We start from the raw sequence: 13,545 nt of genomic DNA, 5'->3' as shown, positions 1-13,545 counted from the left end.
ACACAACTGTTATCCCGTCACCCTCCTGACCAAAGCCTTGAGTAATATCTAGCTAGTCAAGCTTGACAACATTTAATTCAAAATAAATCTTAACTTTATAATTTTCTTCCACAATGTCTCAGGTCCTAGGTTAATTTAAGCCAAATTGTTGACTACAAAGCTGTTCCCTCATGGGCATTGTTCCCCAACCCACCCCAGACCTCCATCATGTCTCATCTCTGCAGCTTAGAGGCCTGTGATTAGGAATGGACATCCCCAGAGCCAGTGTGGAGGAGCAGATGGATCTTGGGGTCCACATCCATAGATCCCTCGTAGTTGCCGTGCAAGTTGATAAGGTGGTTCAGAAGGCATATGGCATGTTGGCCTTCACTGGTCAAGGGATTGAGTTCAAGAGCAGTGTGGTAATGTTGCAACTCTATAAAACCCTAGTTAGACCACACACGGAATTTTGTATTCAGTTCTGGTCGACTCTTATGGGAAGAATGTGGAAGCTTTCTAGAGGGTGCAGAAGAGACTTACCAGCACGCTGCCTGCATTAGAAGATGTATCTTGTCAGTCCAGGTTGAGCAAGCTAGGGCCTTTCTTTCTGGAACAGAGGAGGATGAGAGGTGACCTGATAGAAATATATAAAATGATAAGATGCATTGATCGAGTCGACAGCCAGAAACTTCTTGCCCAGGGCAAATATGAGAGGGCCATCACTTCAAGGCGATTGGAGGAAAGTACAGTGAGGGGGGATGGCAGAAGTGTAGATGAGTGAAACACTCTGCCAGAGATACTGGTAGAGGTATGTACGACAGGGACATTTAAAAGGCACGTGGATGAAAGAAGTATGGAGGGCGATGTGGAAGGTGGTACATAGCACAGAGCAAGAACGATGATGGAGCAGTATGAATAAATGTGTTTCCTGAGTCACATTAGTAACAGCACACGCTTGGCAACTTATAGTGTGGGAGTGTCGAACTGTGACAAAGGACATACACACGAAAGAGAGTGCATGTGAGAGTGCAATCGACCCATCGTGGTTCGGAAGGAAAGGGTTAGATTGATCTTGGAGTAGGTTAAGAGGCTGGCACACCGCTGCCACCCAAGTCACTGAAGAATCTGTACGGTGGAGTTCAGTGTTCCATCTTTGCGTTCACGATCTCTCCCGTCAGTCTCCACTGCACTGTGAGAAGGGGGAGAGGAGGTGATTCAGACGCAGGGTCAATCCCCCCGATGCCTCGAGTGATAATTGGTGCCTCTGAGCTGAGGTGCTAATGCAGTATTAAGCCACTGGCTTCCTCCCCAGGCTCAGTCGACACAGACATTGGCAGCAGCACTCTGGTCCGTTGGCTTCACCCAAGTACCAGCTGTCCAGGCATTTTAGCTTTAATTACTTACCAGCAAAATTATTGTCAACACAACACTAGTCAACGCAGAGGTCTGATGGCAGGGTGCACAGGTGATTTCACACAGTAAGCTGAGAACAGAAAAGAAAGGATGTGACACTGAGTATTTATAAGGCATCGGTCAGGCCATATTTGGAGTATTGTGAGCAGTTTTGGGCTCCTTATCTAAGAAAAGATGTGCTGGCATTGTAGAGGGTCTAGAAGAGGTTCACAAGAATGATTCTGGTTATGAAAGGGTTAGCATATGAGGAGCGTTTGATGGCTGTGGGCCTGTACTTACAGGACTTTGGAAGAATGAGGGGGGAACTCATTGAAACCTGCCCAATATTGAAAGGCCTTGTTCAAGGGAATGTGCAGAGAACGGTTTCAAAAGTGGGAAAGTCTAGGGTCAGAGGGCACAGCATCAGAATCCAAGAATGTCCCTTTGGAGGACATTTTTCAACTAGAGCTTGGTGAATCTGTGGAATTTATTGCCACTGATCACCGTGGAAACCAAGTCGTTGAGTATATTCAAAGTAGAGGTTGATAGGTTCTTGATTTGTAAGGGATTCAAGGTTTATGGGGAGAACACGGGAGTGAGGTTGAGAGGGGAAATGAATCAGCCATGATGGAATGCGGAGCAGACCCAGTGGGCTGGATGGCTAAATTCTGTGCCTATGTCTTATGGTCTGTACAGGCTTGATGTCAGTCGTTAGAATCGTAATTGATACTAACAAGGGTTGGAGAAGATGCTGCGGTGGAGAATCATTCAGACATAGAGAGATAGAGCAGGAAAGCAGGCCCTTTGGCCCACTGAGTCTGTGCTATCAACCCCACCAAGCACCCATTCACACTAATCCCATTGTCTTCTTCCACATCCAATCCTATAGAAGATCGTGAAACTCAATGGGCAAAACAGAATTCTGGACTACTTTCAAATATCTTAGTATCTCTCCTTTCAGTTAGTCCTGACGAAGGGTCTCGGCCTGAAACATCGACAGTGCTTCTCCCTAAAGATGCTGCCTGGCCTGCTGCGTTCCACCAGCATTTTGTGTGTGTTGTTTAAATTTCCAGCATCTTCAGATTTCCTCGTGTTTGCTCTTGACACGGAGGTGCTGTCTGCAGCCGACATGTGCACCATCCACACATTGCGGACGAAACATCAAGTCAGATGGGCAGGCCATGCTGTTAGGATGTCAGACAGTTGCATCCCCAAGCTCTTGTTCTTCGGAGAGCTTTCCACAAGGAAGCAATCTTGTGGTGGTCAGTGAAAACGATTCGAGGACACGCTCAAGACTTCACTCACGACCCTTGAGATCAATCACACTTCTTGGGAACATGCAGTCCTGAATTGCTCATCCTGGCACAGCCTTCTCAATAAAGGTGCCACCAAAGCTGAGAAGAATCGCAACGCAGAAGCAAAAATGGAACGACAACAGTGGAAAGGACGAGCAGCAGGGACCTCAACCACAGAACTGTCACGCTCTTGCCCATGTGTGGGAGGTACTTCCTTAACCAGCCTGGACTCATCAATCACCTCCAGACACACCCACCCAAGGATATCAGTGGTCCTCATGGCTCGCAATGCACACACACACACACACACACACACACACACACACACACACACACACACACACACACACACACACACACACACACACACACACACACACACACACACACACACACACACACACACACACACACACACACACACACACACACACACACCCTTTCTCCTGTTCCTTGTCCAGTATTACTGTGTCTGGTTGGTTGGTCAGTACCTGCTTATCAGTCTGTATCTGGAAGTCCCACAGGATCTTAGCTCTGTCATTCTCCACTACCTTCTCATGTGTCCAATCCACACGCAGCACAGATGTTCCTGTACACAATTCCTAAAGCTTGCCCGTGCTGTTCCGTGTGCTCTGCCCCTGCCTGCATCTTGCACCCTCACCTTGCTACCATGTGCTGGATGGTTTCAGTGGATTCTTTGCACAGTCAGCATCTTGGGTCTTGTCTGGTGTGATAGACCCCTGCTTCTACTATTCTTGTGCAGCCATGAGCAGTACCTCTGCCCTGCCATTTCCAGCCATTGGTAGGACTTACTGTCAGCCACCTCTGATATCTGACGATCGTACATCTCGTGCAGTGGCTTGTCCTGCCATGGCCTCTGGTCCTCTAGCCTTGCTACACGCACTTCCATTTCCATGTCCCCTGCCTGCTGTCTGAGGTATTCTTCAAGCAGGCTGTCGTTAGGGGCCATCTTCCTGACATACTCATGGATGTTTCGCATTTCTTCCAGTACCGTGGCCTTGACACTTCCAAGTCCCCATCCTCCCTTATTTGAGTTAGTGTACAGTCGCTCAACGTTGGACATTGGGTAGAATCGTGTGTGTGTGTGTGTGTGTGTGTGTGTGTGTGTGTGTGTGTGTGTGTGTGTGTGTGTGTGTGTGTGTGTGTGTGTGTGTGTGTGTGTGTGTGTGTGTGTGTGTGTGTGTGTGTGTGTATTTATTACATTTATTGTAATTCATTTTTTTTCTATATATTCATGTATTGCATTATACTGCTGCCGTAAAGTGAGCTAATTCCACGACATATGCTGTTGATATGAAACCTCATTCCAATTCCGTCCACAGCAACCAACAGTTTGCAAGACAACAGTGCAAACAGCCATGGACAACCAACAACTAGCAGAATGGTCACATGTGCAAACATCAATGATCAAACTTAAATAAATATGAACATATGAACAAACTCTATAATTATTAACAGAACAAGGAGAGCAGGAAAGACTGTCCAATGGATGTTGTGCAGGGACAGTTTAACTACTGGAAAGAAGCTTAGGAGATGACGTGTAGTCCTGGCATCTCCCTGAAGGCAGTTTGGTGAATAAGTGACGACTGGGGTGGGTGAGTCAGCAGTAATTTTTTCAGCTCTTTTCTTTGCTCTAACTATAAACAGGTCTTTTAATGTCGATAGTGGACAACCAATGATCTTCTCTGCTGAGTGGACCAGTAACTGCAACCTGGACTTGGAGAGGGAGGATGTGATGGGAAACTAAGCGGTGATAGAAGTGGTCACAACATTCTCAATGTGGTGGCTGAGTAAAAATTCATCAGGATACACCCTGAGATGTTCAGTTTCCTAAGCTGGTGTAGGAAGAACACATAGGGCTCATGTATGATAGCAGTAAGCATACGGTCACACACAAAGAAATAGTGTTGGCCATTGTAAATTGCTCCAGTGTGTAGTTAAGTGATAGAATTTGGGAGAGTTCATGAGGATGTGGGAGCATAAAATGGGATTAGTATGAATGAGTGTTTTGGTGGGACTGATAGCATAGACCTAGTGGGCCGAAGGGCCTGTTTTCATGCTCTATCTCTCTATAACTGAATGACTTCCCATCGCAGCATCTTAAACTCACACACCCACAAGTACTGTTTATACACACACACACACACACACACATACTGTACACACGCACACGCACACTCACACACAGTATACACACACAAAAACATACACACATGCATACATACACATACACAAATGTTCAATCTTTACTGACCCTCCAAAGTCTGAAATATTTAAATTACAGTATATATTAAATCTTTATTTAAAAATTAAGCAGGGTGCGTTATAATCTTCCCATCCTGGGCTGGTTTTCCTTCCTCCTACCCTGATCAACACTGAGACCAGACAGCAGGAAGGAAGCAAAAGTTATTGATCCTCCCTCTGGTGATCAAAGTCAGAGTCAAGTTCATTGCCACATGCAAAAGTACGCATGCACGCACTTATTGTCCGTTACACCGCTGACTTTTAGGGCAATAATGAAGGCCCTCCAGGTGTAGAAGGATTCTTCATTCCCATTTCTATTACAATTTTGTTTTACCAGTCAGGGTTGCTAGCCCTGAGCTGAACCCCAAAACCTGGAGGACTGGTGGACAGCTGAGTGTGGCCTCTACCCTTTGACCTGTTTGGAATGGGAGACCCTACCAAGAGCCAAACCATAAAGCCCTGACTCCAGCCAGCATACTCTCCGGTTCATTGAGGCACACAAGCCTCCAAACCCAATGACAAGGTTATGGTCCTTTTGGTGAACACATGCAGCAGTATCACAGACACATAGCACCAGATAAACAATGTTCACAAGAAAAAGATAAATTATTCAGCATTTACAGCTAGAACAAGTGCATTGTAGTGCAAAGTGATCAAAGTGATCGTAGCATCGATCTACGGTTGTGCCAATCGGTTCAAGAACTGAGTGGTTGAAGGGAAGAAGCTGTTCTTGAACCCGGTGGTGTGGGTCTTCAGGCATCTGCACCTCCTGCCCAGCATATACTTTCCTCTTGCAATTTGACCTCTGACACTTAAACTGTGTCTGCCATTTTTCCACCCACATTTCCAGTCAGTCTATATTCTGCTGAAAAATGTGACTATTGTCATCACCAGCCACAACTGGGGTGCCATGGTAGCACTGGGGTTAGCGCAGCGCTATTTTGGCTCAGTGCTATTATGATCAGAGTTCAATTCCAGCACTGTCTGTAAGGAGATTGGACGCTCTGCCTGTGACTGCATGGCTTTCCCACAGTCCAAAGACATGCTTGTTAATTGGTCACTTTGCATTACAGGTTAATTAGTCATTAGATTGGGGTTAAATAGGTGGGATGCTGGGTGGTACGGGTCTTTGAGCTGGGTGGCCTGTTTGATGCTGTATCTTTAAATTAAAAAAAATCTTTAAATCAAGTTCTTAGGTGTCAATATCTCTCAGGATCGATCCAAGACCCAACGTATTGATGCACCTACAAAGAAGGCATGACAGCAGCAATTCTTCATTAGGAGTTTGAGGAGATTTGGTATGTCACCAAACTTCTACAGATGTACTGTGATGAGCATCCTGACTGGTTGCATCACACTCTGGTATGGGGGGGTGGGGGAGGGGGGCTGCAGCATAGGATTGAAATTAGCTGCTGGGAATTGTAAAATTAGTCAGCTCTATCATGGGTGCTATCCTCCATAGCATCCAGGATGTCTTCAAGGAGCGATGCCTCAAAAAGGTGATGGACCTCCATCACCCAGGACGTGCCCTCTTCTCATTGACCTGTACAGGAGCCTGAAGGCACACACTCAGCGATTCAGGGTCGGCTTCTTCCCCTCTGACATCAGATTTCTGAATGGACATTGATCTCATGAACACTACCTCGCTACTTTTTTAATTCTATTTTTGCATTACTTATTTAATTTAACTATTATATATATAGCTACCATAATTCATATTTATTTTCTATTATTATTTATTGTATTGTACTGCTGCCACAAAGACAACAAATTTCACAATGTATGCCAGTGATATTAAACCTGATTCTATCTAATCCTGATTAAGTAACTCCACTAATTTTTGGATCATCTGCAAAACTTTTTGTCTGCAAATTTTCTTCCCTCAAGGACTGAACTGGCTTATAGTTTAGTGTTTCTCATTTCCAGATTTATTTATTCACTTCAAATTGCCATGATGGGATTTGAACACACTTTTGGATTGATGTTCAGCCAGCTAGTCTTACCCTAAATATTGTATCCGTGAACATTTCAATTTTCCTTTATAATCAGAGAATTATGTGAGTAATATTCAGTCAAATAATGTCAACTGCAGTAAATAATTAAAACCAGCAAACCCAATGACACGGGATAAATGTCTTTATTAATGTTGTTCCAAAGAGTGAACGACCTCTGGGGAGTTTTATTTCTGCAGTGGGAGGCTCTGCAGATTGCAGACCATAAACCCATTTCCTGAACTGCCTTGATAATAATTAATTTTTGTAAGGTGTCATTAGTGCCATATATTTGATTGTACAATAGTGATATCTGGCTTCAGAGATAAGGCCCAAGGAGCAGCCAAAACTTTTATCTTTGAGCTCCCAGCAATCTGGCCAGCTCCTGTAACCGTGTACGAGAATGGCTTGTGAGGGAGGTAGAGAGGGGGAACCGACTGGAGGGATGACACAGGTTTTAAAATTCTGGTTACTCTTTCCGCCTGCTGTGATTTGATTTCTGTCGAAAGGAACTTTCTTTCTGTGGCTAGACAGGTTGTGCGAAGTGGTTGACTTTCCTGCCCCGGGAATGGCTGCTCAGCAGGGTGGAGGGGAGAGAAGGAGCTCGACCATGCGCGTGACAGGCACAGGAGAGGACCCTCACCCAGGACTTGCCCCCTTCTCATTACTACCGTTAGGGAGGAGGCACATGAGCCTGAAGACACTTTCTCAATGCTATCAGTTTCTGAACAGTCCATGAACCTACTTGGTCGAACAGCGAGATGTGGGAATACATATCTTTGAAAGACATGTCACAGGTAGATAGGGTCATAAAGAGCTTTTGGCACATTGGTCTTCATAAATCAGAGTATTGAGCTCAGGAATTCGGATGCCATGTTGAAGTTGTAAAAGATATAGGTGAGACCTAACTTGGAGTATTGTGTGTCGTTCAGAGCAAGTTGTTTATACACAGAGAATGGGGTGTGCCTAGAGTGGGCTACCAGGGGCAGTAGTGAGAGCAGATATGATTCAAGGGGCTTTTAGACAGGCACCTGTACATGTAGGCAAGTGGGAGGATGTGGGCCATGTGCAGGCAAAAGGAATTACTTATACGCATACCTCGTGGGCCGAAGGTCTTTTCCCATGTAGAACTGTTCTGTTGTTGCCAAAGCCTGGGACCTGAGAACGTGAGTTACCGGGAAAGGTTGAATAAGTTAGGAACTCATTCCCTGGGCTGTAGGATGATAAGGGGAAATTTTGTAGCTATATACAACATGATGAGGGGTATACATAGGGTAAATGCAAGCAGGCTTTTTCCCCCCACTGAGGTTGGGTGAGACTAGAACTTGAGGTCATGGTTTAAGGGTGAAAGGTTAAATATTTAAGGGGAACCCAAGGGGGAACTTCTTCACTCAGAGGGCAGTGAGAGTGTGGAACGAGCTGGCAGCAGAAGTGGAGGCTGCAGGTTCACTTTCAACATTTAAGGGAATTTAGGATAGGTACGTGGATGGGAGTGGTATGCAGGGTTACGGTCCAGACGTGGGTCAATGGGACAAGGAAGATGAACTGTTTGGCATGGTCTAGATGGGCAGAATGGCCTGTTCTGTGTTTAGAGTGCTCTCTGACTGTTTTGCTCCCTTTTTGCACTACTTATTTATATTTTAATATTTCTTATAGTAATGTTTTTATGTTCTGCACAGGACTGCCACCACAAAACCATAAAATTCGTGACATATGCCAGTGAAAATAAATCTGATTCTGAGAAGGGGGTACAATACCACTTTAGCCCAGGGTGAATCTCTCTGGCCACTTATCCTGACTGATAGCTCAGCAACCATTATTGGTATTGATCTGTTGTCACACGTACTGAGATACTGGGAAAAAGTGGCCACTCTATTAGGTACCTCAGGTACCATAGAGAGCTGTGGACACCACTCAGCATATCACAGAAAACAGCCTCCGCCTCTGTCTTTTCACTGCCTCAGTAAAGCAGCCAGCATAATCCAAGACCCTATCCACCCCGCACAGCCTATCTTCTTCCCTCTTCCATCATACAGAAATTACAAAGCCTTAAAGTGCGCACCTCCAGACCCAATGGCAGCTTCTACCCCAGATTATCATCATCTGATGTAGGGAATCGTGACTATTCCTGGCAAATTCTATAGAAGTGGTTTGCCATTGCCTTCTTCTGGGTGCTGTCTTTACAAGATGGGTGACCCCAGCCATTATCAATATCCTTGATCGCATAACCAGGACTTGTGATATCCACCAGCTGCTCCCATGGTTTCACATGACCTTGACTGGGGGGGTGGGGGGGCTAAACAGATGCTACACCTTGCCCGTGGTGATGCAGGCTAGTGGAGGGAAGAAGTGCCTTACACCTCCTTTGGTATCTACACCCTGCCACCCCATCCCACCGCTAAGACTAGTTAAGTAGTTCCTTCCTACAATAAGAAAGACTCGACTTTAAAGATATACTGTTTTTCGTTATTTAATGCATCTTGCATCCTCCGCCATCAAATTTCTCAATAGACCACGTTCATCATTCAGCTGTACACGTGAATACAGCCAAATAAAGCAGCATTCCTCTGGGGCCAAGGTGTAAAACACAGAACTAATAGTCGCACGAGGCACAAACCACCATAAAGCTACACAGGCTGCAAAACATACAGTCACAAAAAAAATCAAATAATAATAATAATAATAAATGATTTTTATAATAAAATTTTAAACACTGCCTTACTCTTTGCCCTCCTTATTTATTATGGAATGTGTATCACGTCCTCCAGGAGGACCACAACCTTTTTGTGGGTTGGAGCATTGTGTGCCTCAATGACCCAGAGAGCTGTGCTGACTGGAGTCAGGGCTTTGTGCTTTGGCTCTTGGTAGGGTCACCCATGCCAAACAGGTCAAAGGGTAGAGGCCAGGTCAGGAGTGGTCCATCCGTCCTCCAGCTTCAGGGTGCAGGAAAACCGTTACGGAAGCAGCAGTGAAAAGTCCTTCTCCAGCTGAGTGTGACGGCATTCCCGAGCTTCCACCCGGGAATTGCATGGCTGACAGCCGTGAAAACCGAGGGGAAGCTACTGACACGATGAAGAAAGCCCTGGACACTGCCAGAGATGGCGGACCTTCATTGCTGCCCTAAACACCAGTAGCGTAACAGGCAGTAAGTGTATCACATAGACAGCTAGGACACAATATCCATGGTTGACCCCAGTCAAAGAAGGGCCTCTATTTATATCTTATATTTTTACTTGCAATTTTTCGTAATTTTTATGTACTACTGCTGCAAAACAACAAATGTCAGTGATAATAAACCTGATTTTGACTCATATTTACCCATCACACATTTCAAACTGCTGAATACATTTGAAAGATTGATAATTCTCTACAGATGCCCCACGTTTCTTTGTCTCATCCAGTTTTAAGCCAATTACATTACTCCCCCAAATTAACTAACTCAACACCCCATTGGGAATTAATCTTGGGACACAATTTAAATCCACATCAAGCGGTCAGGTTAGTTAATGAGACATTGAGGGAGCTCTCATTTGATGTCATCCGCCTTTGACTGTTCCTTGTTACGAGCAATCATTTGTTAAATCGTGCTTTCAGCTTTTACTAAAAACAGGCGCTCGTTAAGTTGTGCCTCGAAGCAAAAAAAAATGTGCGAGAGTGTGGCCACTTGAGATTACTACATGATCTCCTGTATGTAAGGATAAGAAAGTATTAAGCAGTTAGTAGAAATGGTTCCCAGACCTACCAAGCCGCAGAGCGCTGTACGAACACAGTCATAAATCGTCAGCTTTCATGATGGCTTTTTCACTTTATTGATACCCATTATTTCCATGGAGGCCCATTATACTGAGTATAGAACAGTCTCCGCTGCCCTGTATTGTTCCCTTTATAACCACAGACTGCATTTCTCCAGCTCGGTGATCTGAAATGAAATTCAGACTACAGCGTACCGCAGTGTTACAGCGGTTTGGGTGACAGAGATTCGCCCTCACAGAATCACTGTTAAAGGGGTTGAGAAACAGAATTAAAACACGCCCTTATGGAATTATAACAAAATAGATACAAAATGTGGGTGGGGGGGGGGGGGGAATGCCCATGGCTTGTGCAAGTCCTCAGGACTCACATCTTCAGTTTCAGGAACAGTTATTAGCCCTCAACCATCAGGCTCTTGAACCAAGGGAATAACTTCACTTGCCCCAGCATTGAACTGTTCTCACACCCACTGGAATCACCTTCAAGGACTCCTCCTGTTTTTGATAATTGTTGCTTATTTATATTGTTGTTTCTTGTACTGGCACAGTTTCTTGGCTCTGCACGTTGGCTGAACGCCCTAGTTGGACGATCTTTCATTGATTTGTCATAGTTTCTATTCTATAGATTTATTGAGTATGCCCACAAAAAAAATGAATCTCAGGGCAGTATATGGTGACATATATGTACTTTGATAATAAAATTTACTTTGAACTTTGTACGGAAGGTTTTCTGAGAATGCAAGCCCTCTATATCAAGGGGATGTAGCTTAGTAGGAAAACCAAGTGGACAATGAGCCAAGGACACAATGGGCCGCATCACCTCCTTCTGAGCCGATGTGTGTGACTTGGGTGTGGGGCCGCTGCCTCACAGTGCCGAGATCTGAGTTCATTCCTGACCTCAGGTGGAGTTTGCGTGTACTCTCTGTGGCTTTGTCTGGTAAGTTCATTATTGTCATGCCTACCAAGACACAGTGAATAGAAAATAGAACAGTACAGCTCGGTAAAGGCCCTTCGGCCCACACTGCTGTGCCCACCTTTTCACCTGCTCTAAGATCAATCTAACCTTTCCCTCCCACGTAACCCTCCATATTTCTAACATTCAAAGATTCAAAGTACATTTATTATCAAAGTATGTATTCAGTGTTCAACCCTGAGATTTGTCTTCCCACAGACAGCCACGAAACAAAGAAACGCCATGGAACCTGTTCAAAGAAAAGCATTAACCCTGCCCTCACACACGCAAAAAAAAAACAAATCGCACAAACAGCAACAAACGAAGACAGCAAAAAGCACACAATATATAACACAAAATCAAAAGAGTCCAAGCATCTTCAGTTCAGCTCAGTGTTTGTTGTCCATACACCTATCTAAGAGTTTCTTAGATGCCTCTAATGCATCTGCCTCCTCTGCCACCCACCACTCTGTGTGTAAAAAACCCACCTCTAACACTCCCCCCATTCTTTCAACCAAACACCTTAAAATGACGCCCTCTCGTATTAGCATTTCCACCCTGGCTGTTCCCTCTGTCGATGCTGCTAATCATTTACTACATCACTATCAAGTCACCTCTCATCCTCCTTCCCTCCAAAGAGAAAAGCCCAGCTCACTTAACTTATCCTCATGACACATGCTCTCTAATCCAGGCAGCATCCTGGCAAATCCCCTCTGCACCCTCTCTAAAGCTTCTACATCCTTCCTATAATGTGACCAGAACTGAATACTTCTATCAAGTTACTTCTTATCCAACTTTGCTTCAATGAGAATATTATGCAAAATTATTCAATATTACAGGGATTCATGATGAACACTATGCACAGTTTCACAGTTAGCCCACAACACAGTTACCACGAGGTGTCCACTGGTCCCTGAATTGTCCCACTGTGCCCATGGACATGGCATTCTCCTTCTCCAGAGACACCACAGAACCATAATTAGGGCAAACAGCCCATCACATCTGCTCCACCATCTCAAATGCATTATCCTGCCTGTTCTCCATAATCTTTGATGCCCTCACTAATCAAGAACCTATCAACCTCTGCTTCAAATACACCCAATGATTTCACCTCCACAACCATCTGTGGTAATGAATTCCACAGATTCACTACACTTTTGTTAAAGAAATTCACCCTCATTTCCGTTCTAAAGAGACATTCTTGTATTCCGATGCTGTGCCCTCTGGTCTCAGACACTCCCAATAATGGAAGCATCCACTTCACATCTACTCTACCTCGGCCTTCCAATATTCAAAAAGTTTCACTGATTCACCCCCCCCCCCCCATTCTTCTAATCTCCAGTGCATACAGGCTTCAAACACTCCTCATACCTTTCCATTCCTGGGATCATTCTCGTGAACCTCTTCTGGATCCTCTCCAATGTCCTTTCCAGATAAGTGGGCCAATACTGCTCACTGTATTCCAAATGTGGTCTGAAAATGCGTTATAAAGCTCAGACACCTGGACACATTTGTAACCCTGGCAGTTGGCTCGAATGCAACTCCCAGTTGCCCTGCCACCCCCCTACCCCAACCCCAAAGGCCACCCTTACCTTAACCAGGACAGGGAGAAAACCAATTACAGTACCAATTTGTATGGGATGTACACAACTCAGATGGTAATAGCCTAGGGAGGACCAGTATTCACCCTTTGAATGCAAGCATGGACAAGCAGAGGCAGAGTACACTTAATGGCCACTTTATTAGGTACACCTGTACACCAGCTCATTAATGCAAATATCTAATCATCCAATCAGGTGGTAGCAAATTAATGTATAAAAGCATGCAGACAACGGTCAAGAGGTTCAGTTGCTGTTCAGACCAGACATCAGAATGGGGAAGAAATGTGATCCAAGTGACTTTGACTGTGGAATAATTGTTGG

This window comes from Hemitrygon akajei, chromosome 11 (assembly GCF_048418815.1).
Source record: "Hemitrygon akajei chromosome 11, sHemAka1.3, whole genome shotgun sequence".
In the NCBI taxonomy this organism is placed as follows: Eukaryota; Metazoa; Chordata; class Chondrichthyes; order Myliobatiformes; family Dasyatidae; genus Hemitrygon; species Hemitrygon akajei.
This window is presented reverse-complemented; position numbering follows the sequence as displayed.